Raw genomic sequence first — 12,096 nt, forward strand, 5'->3', positions numbered from 1 at the left:
AGGGTGGCTCACCTGATCCAATTCATATGGGACTCACTAATTCATGACGCAAATTCATGAGACTTACTTATTCAAAAGCACCATGTACCGATACAAGAAGTTTTACAAATTCACAGAAATGACACTAACGACCCGGTTTGCTTCTTCTAGAAATACAGTAGACCCTCGTTAAGATGAACTTGGTTAAAACGAACACTGATTAAGAACCACAACATTTTTCTCTTGTAACGTCCACAATGCACAATACACCTCCGCTTAAGACGAATTTCGGATAGTACGAATACATTTTACGGTCCCTTCGGGTTCGTCTTAACGGGAGTCTGCTGTATATCATTTCTTTGCAGAGATAGAAAAAAAAAAACAAGAAACGCATTTTGGTTTATCCAGTCTTCACTGGAAGGCGCTAGCGGTCTACCATGCGAGAGTTTTATTTCTTTGTTTCAGTAGAGAAGCGACATATATCGAAAATAAGCAAACTAGGCCGTTGTGAATATAGGTATGTATTTGTAAAACTATTCGTATTGGTGCACGATGGTTTTTAAGTCCGTTGGTCATGACGTAGTAAGTCCGATAGGAATGCTAACAGGTGAGTCCCTTTTAATTTCCACAAGCAAAAACAAAAGCCTCTTTGCAGGGAGCGGTTGACTGGGTGAACGGAAGTAAACTTGGACAACTAAATATACCACGTGATACCTGCATTATTTTGTATGTATTAATGCTGAAATGACATCGTAATTCCTAATTATGCTGTGCAGTAACGGCAAAAATGCGCAGAATTAACTTGCTGTTGTTGTGTCTTGTCATAGTAATTGAAGTTCATTGAATGACCCGCCTTCTCCAGCTGCTTCCCCAGTTCATGTTTTCCTGTAGTATTGGTGTTCAGGAGGGAAAAGGGCTGGGAAACGGGCCGATGTATTATTACTCGCTAATTAGCTGTAAGTAGCTTTACATAACGTGGGTATCTAATAGCGTCGCAGTATATTTTATTGACTACGGAAAGGCTTCTTGTCAAGAAAAGCAGTAAATGAAGCCACGCCCTTTTGCGTTCATTGTAAACAGTAACGCAGAAATTGTCATCCAAAGTTAAGCTCGGATATCGCATGCACTCACGGCGCTCCGCGAGAAACAACTTTAGCCAGTACTAACGCGCTAATACGGCTATTATCTAAGCTTTGTTTCGGCCTCAGCGGGTGTAAACGTCCGCTTAGACGCATATGCCCGTTTTCCGAATCAAATAAAAGACATCACGTGTGCCGAGTTTGTATGAGCTCTTATGCGGGCGCATCGCCAAAGCCTCCGCGAGAACGAAAGTTTGCCGAAGCCATGAGGAAAAGACCGCCACTCCAGTAGCGCATTCCATGCGCATGCGTCAGCTGCAGCATGGCAGAGCTGTTTTTGCGTCGATTCACGGTACAGTGGGGCTGCAACGGGTACGACGACGACGGATGAAAATCGGGACTGCGTCAGCCCTTTAAACGACAGCAGCGCTCCCATCTTCCAGGATTCCCTCCGCTAATTTTACGGTCTTCCGCATGCAGCGCCACCAGTGGCATTCCCAAGCGGGTTTCTCAATTGCTCGCGCGAAGCGCCTGATATTTACTAACGAAATTCTCGGTCACGCTGGCGAGAACCGTTAGCCTGCGTTAGCGCCGTTAGCACCGTTAGCAGTTTGATTGGGGTGATTGCGGCGTGCAACTGCGAATTTTTTCATATCCCCGGGCTGTATTTCCTGTTCGACGAAGTGGAGTTTTGCCAGGAGGTGCAAAAAAGGTCAGTGCTAGTTATTTATGTGCTGGTAACGGTTGTTGTTCAATGACATCCTTGTTAACTGCGTCCGATAAACACACCGCTTCTCTGCCCGTTGTTCGTGTGTCGTCCATGCTTGTGGTCGCGGCGTGTAACATTTTGTGTTGGAGAAACGTTTGCAGCCGTAATTTACCAAAACTTGGGTGTTCGTGGGTCAGAGTCGGCTGGACATTTCTGACTGCATACGTTAAGTTGCTGGTTTGCGCGCTTCAGGAGTGTGCATGTTCCCTTACTGTGTGGCTTGCTTAGTTGTATATTGACGGTTGCTGTGTCTGTCTGCGGTAGTGAATCTCCTCGGGTAGTCGCTCGCGATAATCTCGCGTGCACACGTGTACAACTTCCAAGCAAGTTTGTCGGAGCGTCCGCCCTTATATTTATTGTTATTTTTTAAACTTGCGTGTTAATAGCGGCGTTGTGTTAGTCAGCTGAGTTGAATGAATTAACTGTGCTTACCAGACCGAGAGTCTTGGACCTTGCCCGTTGCGCGCAAGGTAGACGCTATTTCGAGTTGTGCTTTCAAGGCGTCATCTTACGTTTATCTGTTCCATGTTTCCATGTTTCATGTTTATGTTCCATGTTTCTTCCAATTCCTTTGACCAATTGAGATGATCTATTTTAAATAACATTGCCTGAAGTGTAGAGAAATGGAAGGGACAGTTGTTGTCTTAGCAGTACCGCAGTAACAAACGTTTCTTTTGTAGAGGGGAGGAAATGTGGAAACACGCAGCGGGTATATAGAAAGTGTGCTGCCGTTTCTATGCTGTTAATGTCAGTGGTAACTTGAGACTTGAGGATAATTATCCACTATCCATAATTAGTGGTTGCTACTTCACGAACCGCGTTAGAAATAAGCCACTCTTGCATTTTTATGCCGTCAATGTCGGCGGTAACCCGAGAGTCAAAATATTTTCCGACAACGCTCAGGTGATAAGTTCTTGCATCACTATGTGCACCCAACATTAACCCATTTCTGTGCTTCCTTGAACTTAGAAAATATACTGCGAAAGCAGATTGCTACATTCTGTATTCGATCTGTATAACCTGTCCAGATGCAGACTATGGCTGACTGTGGAGACATTTTTCTCTACACTGGTAGTTTGCGACAATTGTTTTCCTTGGTCTGAAGAACAGAAATTAAAACGAATTATTTCCATTCCTTACATGTACCTCTGAAATCATGGCTGTGGCATCCACTGTGGCTGAAGACATATTCGGCACGCCGAGGCGTCGTCGTGACAAGTGTGGCAGATTATGAATGCATTGTGGAAGTCATAAAGCCACGAAAGAGTGCCTCTTGAGTGTTGCGTATTATACAGACGTTCACCACTCCGCATGGAGCAATGACAGGTGAGCCTAAAAACGTTCAAATATTTTTATATTTAAAATTGTTTCGCCTGAAAACGTTACCAGGGCTCGTGCTGCAAAATAAATTTTAGCACAACTAATCAGGCATTGTACGAGATCTTGTTCTACTCCCTTCTTAGAGGGAAGCGTAAATTTATGCTTCGATATTTTTATACTGTTTTTATTTTCTAGGAAATAGGGCGGACCTGGACTTAAAACAATGGAACAAGGAATGCATACTGCCATTTTCCTGGTTCTTGAAGGCGTGTGTACACCGTTCTTGAAGGCGTGTGTTCACAAAAAGGAAACACATGAAAGCCGTTGTACGGGATGAAATCATTGCATTCTACAAGTAAGTACGCACTCCCAGTTCTGGAACTTTGATGGTCCCTTTTTAGGTAGTTGCAATATACGTAATGGCTTCGGAACACCATTTCAGTGACAACTTGACCTGTAGGTGAAAACGACAGTAAGAGCTTTTGGGAACACGTTGGCAAAACTTTCCTGGAAATGCACTCCGAGGAGGCCCTGCCAGGAACGGCTGCATCTTAATTTTCGTTGGGTAAGTTGGCATTTTATTTTTGTGGGACTCAATTTATGGTAGTGCTTACTGAAGCTGGCATTTTATTTTTGCGGGACTGAATTTGTGGTAGTTTTCTTTGTAGCAAAATCTTACTGTTAAAAATAAATCGTGAACTCCAATATTGGGAAATACCTTCACATTCAGCCTGTGTCGGATGCTGCAACGTGTGGACAAAAAAAACTATTATTTTGCATTCAAGTTTTGCAAACATTTTGCTTTCACATTGAGAGTTGCTGCTGTGATAATACGGCACCACGGCCACGCCCAGTGCGGTTGCTTTCCAGAATTAGAGAACGGCCATTGACAGTCTGTGCTAATATTTTTGTACATTGTTAGCAGCATTCCCAGAAAAGAAACCAAGAAATCGCTGATATTTCAATCAATTACTTAGCTATAAAACGGGTATCCTAAGCAACTCACTCATTTAAAGCCATCGTCTAACAAAATTTTCTTGTTCCTTCCTTAAAGGTACATGACGTGGTCGAGTTATTCTCGTGGTCCAGTTATTTTGAGAGAAGAGAATGGCAGCGTAAATATTGTCTGCAAGAAACACGTCATGGATTTTCCGCCTGCGTTGTCACATCAAGATGTGGTCATCCTCCTCGCCGTATATTTCAGCTTAATCGCCTGAAACTTATGCGACTTTGGAGAGTTCTTGGGACTTTTGCAGAGAGTTCTTGGCCATTTAACAGTGGCCTGGTGTTGTTTAAGTTGAAAGCTCTGTTGAAAGACTTGATGTGGTCACTCTACAATGCAAACCATTCTGCATTGAGCAGGCAGTGCCACAATGCATATCATATCGGAGAGTTTCGGTACTCCGTATGCCCCTTTGGTTACGTGGTTACCGTGTTCACCGGTACCCGCCTGGGCATCTGCGCATTCGTTTCAGCAGGGGGGATTAGTTCCGCGGCCGGCCCTCGCCATGCCCCTGCATTCGTCATGGTGGGGTGCGCCCTCCTAACCATGCCTGCGCGCGCAGGCGCAGTTGGATCCCGGTTAACATGGTGTCGGGAACGCGGAACACGGCAGGAGAGGGCGGAGAAGCCATGTGAAGAGGCAGCGGAGGACGCAGAATTATAGCCGGTGTCGCTAGGAGGGTCCATTCAGGCTCCTTGACTCCGCTGCAGCGTCAGGGTCACCAATGTCGCGAACGCGAGAAAGAGACGAGCCGAGACCCGTCAGAATGCTATGCCGTACACCCAAAAACTGGGGCCCCGTTTAATTCCACGCTCGTGGCGTTCGTGGCTGCTTGCGCACCGGCGGCGTTGCTTGACGCTCAGCTCCAGTGCCATGCAGAAGGCTCTGGTGCCATGGCTCTTGCAGCGCCCGGCTGCGGCAGCAGACGACTCGCGCCGCTGGGGCGCCGCCACAATAGTAACCACGTAGCAGACAGAGTGCTAACTCTCTATTAAAGCGAAGCTTTCGTGTTCTTACTGATGGCGTCTGTAACGCGAAAACGCCGAAGTGAAAGAAAAAAATGCTTCCCGTGACCGGAGTCGAACCTGGGTCCCTCGCCTTACGAAGCCGGCATCCATCCGATTGCTCCATCGCTTTTTTTTTCTTTATTTCCAGACAAACACCGCTGTTACAAACATAATACACAACAACAAAACAAACCCATTACACTAAGACATACAATCACTGTTCCACTCTAGGATACAGTGCTGACTGCTAAAATATTTTCATTTTTGTTAACTTCTCCACTTGTGACAACCAGTCTGGAACACATTGGCGTGCCTTTTGAACTTCAAGAAAAGAGAATATGGCCTCTCGGAAATATTCATTTACTGGCCGCGCATCAATAGAGAGTTTTAGCAGTACGTATGCTCCGTTCGTTACGTTCGTTACGTTGCTACCGGGTTCACCGGGACCCTACTGCGCATGCGCGCGCACGTTCCGGGCTCTTTCGGTGTAGTGAGGCGGAAAACGTGTTTTAGCACTCCGTAGCGTCGTACCGTTCGTTCCGTGTGACGGCTGATTAGCCGAGTTGTTGCAAAAATCCACACGCTAAAAATACGTAAATAAAGAACGCAGTTTCCCCTAAAGCATTGCAAATCTAAAATAAATCGCGCTCGTCCGGACGCATTGTGAGGCAGGGGCTGCGGTGGCGGCGACGGCACCAGAGCGAGCGCAGGTGACGACATGGTCGCGCCGTTCACGCCGAGGAATGGCCTTGGCCTTGCCCGATTGAAGCGCTAGACACATGTACGATTGGTACACGCGATTCGTATGCGACTGATCGTTACGACTGTCACCACGACTAGTCGTACGCGTGAATTTGAAACACATGGCCCGATGCGGGTGTGCGATGCCTCGTCGGCGCCGCTCCGCCCACTGTTTTTGCTCCATGGTCAACTACGACGATCGCTGAGCTGAACTTGTAGATTCCGCGCGTTTGTACGCAAGAAATGGATAAAGCAGGCAACCGTGAAGCGTTTTCTGCATCGGAAACAGTCCGCGCACACGCCGGTCGCGCCTGCCAGCTCGGCACACTCAGCGGCTCGAACCAGCGCAGACCACGGTAGCAACCGCTTGTCGCTGCTCTTCCGAATCAGTCTGATCACTAAAACGAAGTTCCACCTGCGAGAAAGTAGGTGTTAGTGTGGTGAAAAATTGTGCTAGGGATTGTTCTCGGGGCTTATTTTAAAAGCGGCGATCAGATATATCTGCCGCGATGACCGGCCGTGGATGCCGCGGCGCGCGGTGCGGCGAGCGCCCGAGAGATAGCGATACCTGCGCGGAAGCATCGAAACAGGCTACGCAGATGTCTCGGTCCCCGATCGCTCACGGCAGTTGTAGCTCAAATAAAGTTTCACATGCGAGAAAGGGATGATAGTGAGGTGAAACGTTGTGTTATGGAGTGTCATTCGCAGTTGCACAGATAGCGGCGATCAAATATTCGCCAGGACGCTAAGCCTAAAGTTTCCAACACCCGAGCAAGCCGGTTGCGGGCTCCGGATACGGTAACACGGAAGCAGAGCGCCAGGAGAGACGCCGGCCGCGTACGGAACAAATGGCGCATGCGCAGTCGGGTCCCGGTAAACCCGGTAGCAACGTAACGAACGTAACGAACGGAGCATACGTACTGCTAAAACTCTCTAATGTCCGAGTGGCAGACTGCCATTCGGCATCTCCATATACTGTGCAGACCTAGTAACATTATTAGATCTAGAGGGACGCCATCATCATCATGTTCAACGGACAAATACCGAATACCATGGGCATCGATTGGCAGATCTTTTTTCAGCGTACGTTGCAGCAAATCCCAGAAGAAGACCCCGTCCCAACAGTCAATGAAAACATGTTCAATGGTTTCCTGTTTGTTGCATAACCAACACTGTTCACCCCACGGCATAAAAAGGCCCTTTTCTTGCATCCATGTTTTCACAAGGAGTGTCCCGGTGTGTAGTTGAAAGAAAAATGTTTTACATCCCGGTGCAACTGGCATTCTTTTAACCCGTTTTAACACATCTCGACCCGTGCCAGCCGAGTGAGCAATTCTGTACATAGGAATGGGAAAAACAGTGTCGCAGAGATCGTTATACAGTCTCTTCCTAGTGACTGCGCTCAAATACTCTAACGAAAACCGTGCGCATAGAAAACGTAACGAGTCCGCAACTTCTTTTAGGTAGCCACGGATACCACCTGGCATACACAATGTCGTAAAGGACAACTTAGGCAAAATATAATGGCACAATTAGCAGTGAAAAAGTAGATATTTAACGTGCTTTTTTTGAACACTATAGGACCTTGTTTTCTCGAAGCCCTATTGAACTGGCAAAGTTTGAACGTGAATTTGTGTCATTTCTGCCAAAAATTGATGATGAAGCAAAGTGACTTATGGAATCCCCTATCACCGTCGAGGAAGATAAGGAAGCTATTGACAACTTAAACCTGGGAAAGTCACCAGGCAAACATGGCCTGAGTGCTGCTTTTTATAAGGCTTTTAAACATGACATATCCCCTGTTTTAACTGCTGTGTTTGAAGGAGCTATAATGTTAGAAACGCTCCCACCATCGTTTTCGGCTTCCCACACGATTTTAATTCCCAAAACAGAAGATATGGTCAAACTCCGCCAAGTCACATCGTACCGGCCCATAAGCTTAACAAACGTTGATTATAAAATACTAATGAAAATGTTGGCTTGAAGGTTGCAGACTGTAATGAGCATCTTAGTGGGGCCCCATCAAACATGTGGTATTAAAGGCAGGTCAATTTTTACGAACATACACAAGGCACGGAGTGTGCTTGAGATTTGCGACGTGACGCACACAGGCGTCGCAATGCTACAGGTAGACCTAGAAAAGGCGTTTGATCGTGTGCCCCACGATGGACTTATGGTGGTTTTGTGCGATTGCTCCATTTCGACGTGGCCGAATCGGTTTGGAAAGCTCAGCCGACAACCAAAGAATCCGTCACGAGAAAGCTTCGCGTTCAACCATCCTCGTCGTTTGACGGAGGGGCAGCTCTGGTAGGGCCGCGGCAGTCAAAGCACTTCCGTCATCTCAGAAAGGGGTCGTGTCATCGAAAAACGCACAACGGCGTGCGCTACTCTTTCATTAGACAATTTCAGCATAGCAACTAGCGTCCCCTAAAGGCCCAACCACATGCACGCGTAAAATCGACGCACTCGCACAACGACGCACGCCTGCGGCGACGTACGCCGCTGCCTTGACGCCGACCGATGACGTCTGAGAGGGCGAGTAACCACACATCGCTGCAACGCGTACGTAAACCAATGCGCCGCGGAGTGTGGCTCGACTACCCCGGCGACCACTTGAACTACCATATGTTAACTCAAATAAAACAAATAATGCCTATTCTCAGTAAATCACATATATTTAATACAGAAACAACTTAAACAGTTCCTCGGACATTAAAAAACGTTAAGGATTAGGATGCATACTTGGCAGGCACAAAACCCTCTGCTACATTTGGCGTAAACCGCCTTGCTACCATAGTTGCTCGTTGCTTCGCGTGTTTTGTTCGGTTGTTTGTTCTTTGTATTTTAAAAAATTACTTCGTTTTGTCGCATAATTAATAGCAAAGTTAGCTGATTTATCAACTTGCTGTCTTGTTGTGCGACCTGACCGCCAGATAACATCACCGCCAGAGGTCTAAGTCAACACCGTGCGCCCGAAAGTTTGCGTCGATGTCTGGCGGGTTCTGACTTGGGTGAAACAAGCGCGTCGCAATGCATTCGGCGTACGCCGGCTCCTTACGCGCTTACTCCGGTTTACGTCATTGCGCGAGTGCGTCGGCTTTACGCGTGCATGTGGTTGGGCCTTAACGCTACCGCAGGGGTTGCGGGGCCCGACTGGGCAGGTGCCCATTCGTTCCCCAGGGACGGTCGCTCGCATTGCGGAGCGCGCGCTTTCGTTCCGGTAAAGGGCGACGTCTTCGCCCTCCCCGCGCGCTCATGCACAGTCGTGTCCTGGTAGCCCGCCGCCGTAGCGTTAGCGGACGCAAGCCATTTGAGAGAGTTTTATCATAGCGGGTACCGTCCGCTAACGCTACGGCGGCGGGTAGCCGGGCCCGACTGGGCAATCGCACATTCGTTCCGGTATATATAGGGTGATTTAGTTCCGCGGGCCGATCTTCGCCATGCCCCTGCATTCGCTCCGCTGAGGGGAAACCTCCTCGCCCTCGTCACGCGCGCCTGCGCAGTCGGGTCCCAATAACCCGCCGCCGTACCGTGAGCGTCCGGTGGCCGCTATGCTAAAACTCTCTTATGATAAAACTCTCGCCGCAGAGTACGTCTCGCGCAGAACTGGCGGCGTACCGCTTTCTCATCACACTTTCACCACGCTCTCGCCCTCCGCTTTCCGTCTCGCTTTTTCTTCGGTGTCCTCCTCGTCCTCTCGGCTGCATCAACAGAAGACGGCGAGGGGCGACGTGAAACCATAGGAGCGGACGCTTCAGTGCTGCGCTCTAAAAGAAGCAAGTAAGACATGAACGTAGTGCAAAAATTTATCTGCACCCTTAAGTCTGCTCACGAGCTCAGTATGCAAAAACGCTATGGCATTCCTTGGCGATGCTTCACTGCGTCATCACGTGTGTGTCATGCGGATTTCATAAAGCTATCATAAAATAGATTCATTGCTTCTCAGTATGAAGTTCCAAATGATCCGCGGTCTGGTAACCAATGAAGACGAGGAAACAAAATTGTAAAGGGACGCAAACACGATGTCCTATTAAAAAGAATTCGATAAGCATTGCCAAACGACGCCATAATGAGTTCGCACTACAAGCACGTAAGCAGACTTCAGCCGTGAGGAATTTTAGTTTCTCGCTCTTTCACTCGTATTTATAGTACCTCGAAGGCCGCGTTCAGTGTCGTCGCTTTAGAGTAGTGGTGAAATCATTTGCCTTTCACCTCTGGTTCCTGGGTTCGACTCCCGTCCTTGCAATAGTCTATTTATTGGTTTCGTTCTCTTCGCATACAAGTTCTAGTTATATGACGTCACGTTATCTTTTTTATAGCAACCCGGTTTTGACAACGCAGTGATTGATTTTCGACTCACGAGCCGTATAATATTTTCACAACAAAAATGTACTCGCGGGCAGTAGTGTGAGCAGAGCATGTTTTCTGAAAACCAAGTTCTGAGACCTCAAACAATGATTCAAACTTCCACAATGTCAACTGTCGGTTCATTCTTCCCAGTGTTGAAGGAAGCCGCGCCCAACCAGAATCTCACGAACTAAAGTGCGAACGTTACCTGAATGCTGATGACCACCTCAAAACCTTCCAATGTTCACTTGGTCAAGATGGAGTACATATGGGGAGAGGTGCTGAACACAACCAAGATTAACACCGCATGCGCCGAGACTGTGTACTCCCACTGGCGATAAAAACACATATATATGTGAGGATGAATCGCTAAAATGTCGACTTCGGTGTCAGTCAACTATTATTTTTAGTGAAATCTTGATGAGACATTTTCAATACCATTCGAGAGTAACTCATGGTTATGTTTATTTCTAACATTTGTTAGTGACAAGCTTCATTTTTTTGCGGTGTATTGTGTCTCTACCAACTGCAACGCTAAAAATAAGAATAAGTTCCAGTCGATTGTCACACGCGACATTACGAGGCTGAGATCGCGACCCCATGGGACTAGTAACGCCCTTCTAGAAGAGCCCTGCGGCATATGCGTTAACAAAATGGACCCCAAATATGCTAGGTAACCAAGTAAGTCCACGCCTGGAGATTATTTGTGTTGATAGTAATGACAGTTCCCCAACACCTTTGCGGGTGTAAATAAAACATTCATTCTGCTGACTTGCTAATGGCGCTTACAATGAATTACTACACACGTTTTAAAAGTAATGGTATGGCTCTTTTTTTATTTCTTAAATGCCCTGACCACACCAAGCTATTCATATACACGATGACATCCGTATCGGTTGCTAACCTGCCATAACGTTGCTGGAGCGGGTGTTGTTCCCCATTTTATTCTATTTATTCGTTGGAGAGAGAAATGGCAAAATAATCCAAATAATAAATTGGCCTTCCCAATTTTCAATGAGCTTAGATTTCTAACTATTTCTCAGATCACTCACAGTTTGTTCGCATTAATTATCAGAATTCTAACAATCTCCCTGCTACTTTAGGCATCCCCCAGGGCAGTGTACTTGGTCCCCTGCTATTTTCGTTATTTATGGTTAAGATACAGTTAGTTGTGTGAATCAACCTGTTAATATTCGTCTGTTCGCGGACGATTTTATTGCGTTTAACAAGCACCTCGAATAACCAGTCTGCTGTTCAGTTCGCTCTAAGCGATATATGTTCGGGGTGCAACTGAGGGGGATGAAGCTAAAACTGGATAGCTTAGTGCTCCTCCATGCCACTAACAAAAAGAAACCGTGTAAGTAAGCGCAAAATGGACAAGGACGAACGAAGTGAACGGGACGTTCACTTCGGGAACGGGACGTTGACGAACGGGAACGTCCCGTTCAACGGGAACGGGACGTTCAACGAAGTCCCGTTCACTTCGTTCGTCCTTGTCCATTTTGCGCTTACTTACACGATGAATGACCAACTCGCCCAAGAAACCACTCTGATGAAAAAGAAACCACTACAAACAATAAATACGCTCTGCAACCAACCCCTTCATAAAGAAACGGAATGCAAGTATCGTGGTGTTACACTAACATAAGGTATGCCAAAATTCCGCATTAAGATTGTTTCCTCTGCAAAGTTCCCCAAATTTTGCTTACTGAGCCACAAGCTCAAGGAGGCTTCTTCCAAAAAAAATATTGAGCATATTCATATTTGATACTTCCTAACTTTGAATATGTGTGCATTGTGTGGGACCCTCAAACTAAAACTAACGTTGATGCTCTGGAAAATATTCAACTA

The 12,096-nt window shown here is 46.9% G+C and overlaps 1 protein-coding gene and 1 long non-coding RNA gene across 2 annotated transcripts in view; one reads left to right on the forward strand and one right to left on the reverse strand.

Annotated features, from left to right (window-relative positions):
- Positions 1–10,590, reverse strand: part of LOC144161865 (venom metalloproteinase BumaMPs1-like) — an 83,137-nt gene extending 72,547 nt beyond the window's left edge. The window contains exon 1 of the mRNA XM_077692444.1: positions 10,454–10,590. The gene's annotated coding sequence lies outside the window, so the exon portion shown is untranslated. The remainder of the gene's footprint in view (positions 1–10,453) is intronic.
- LOC144161863 (uncharacterized) lies at positions 3,001–3,713 on the forward strand. Its single transcript, XR_013320509.1, has 3 exons — positions 3,001–3,153; positions 3,343–3,502; positions 3,590–3,713. It is a non-coding gene; the product is annotated as an uncharacterized LOC144161863 (long non-coding RNA).
- Positions 10,591–12,096: the final 1,506 nt, after the last annotated feature.

This window comes from Haemaphysalis longicornis, unplaced genomic scaffold (assembly GCF_048455015.1).
Source record: "Haemaphysalis longicornis isolate Haplotype H1 unplaced genomic scaffold, Haemaphysalis longicornis Haplotype H1 scaffold_12, whole genome shotgun sequence".
NCBI classification, from domain to species: domain Eukaryota; kingdom Metazoa; phylum Arthropoda; class Arachnida; order Ixodida; family Ixodidae; genus Haemaphysalis; species Haemaphysalis longicornis.